We start from the raw sequence: 873 nt of genomic DNA, 5'->3' as shown, positions 1-873 counted from the left end.
TGGGAATAGATAGATTAGATAGATAGATAGATTGGATAAATAAAATAAGATGAAATAGAATAGAATAAAATGAAATGAAATAAAATGAAAAAAAAGAAATAAAAATAAATTAAATTAAATAGAAATTCAATAGAACTGAAAGCAAAACAGAAATAAAATAAAATGATATAAAATAAGATAAAATAACATGATTGAAACAATACAAATAAGATAATATAAACAATGCGAAATAGATAAAATGAAATAGATAAAATGAAATAGATAAAATGAAATAGATAAAATGAAATAGATAAAATGAGATAGATAAAATGAGATAGATAAAATGAGATAGATAAAATGAAATAGATAAAATGAGATAGATAAAATGAGATAGATAAAATGAAATAGATAAAATGAAATAGATAAAATGAAACAGATAAAATGAAATAGATAAAATGAGATAGATAAAATGAGATAGATAAAATGAAATAGATAGAAATGAGATAGATAAAATGAATAGATAAAAGAAAGTAAAATGAAATAGATAAAATGAGATAGATAAAATGAAATAGATAAAATGAAATAGATAAAATGAGATAGATAAAATGAATAGATAAAATGAAATAGATAAATGAAATAAAATGAAATAGATAAAAATAGATAAAAAAAAATAAAATGAAATAGATAAAATGAAATAGATAAAATGAGATAGATAAAATGAGATAGATAAATGAAATAGATAAAGAGATAGATAAATGATAGAAAAAGATAAAAAGAATAATAAAATGAAATAGATAAATAAGAAAAGATAAAATGAATATAAAATGAAATAGATAAAATGAAATAGATAAAATGAAATAAAATGAAATAGATAAAATGAAATAGATAAAATGA

This window comes from Penaeus monodon, chromosome 25 (assembly GCF_015228065.2).
Source record: "Penaeus monodon isolate SGIC_2016 chromosome 25, NSTDA_Pmon_1, whole genome shotgun sequence".
NCBI classification, from domain to species: Eukaryota; Metazoa; Arthropoda; class Malacostraca; order Decapoda; family Penaeidae; genus Penaeus; species Penaeus monodon.
Note: the sequence above shows the minus strand (reverse complement) of the source record.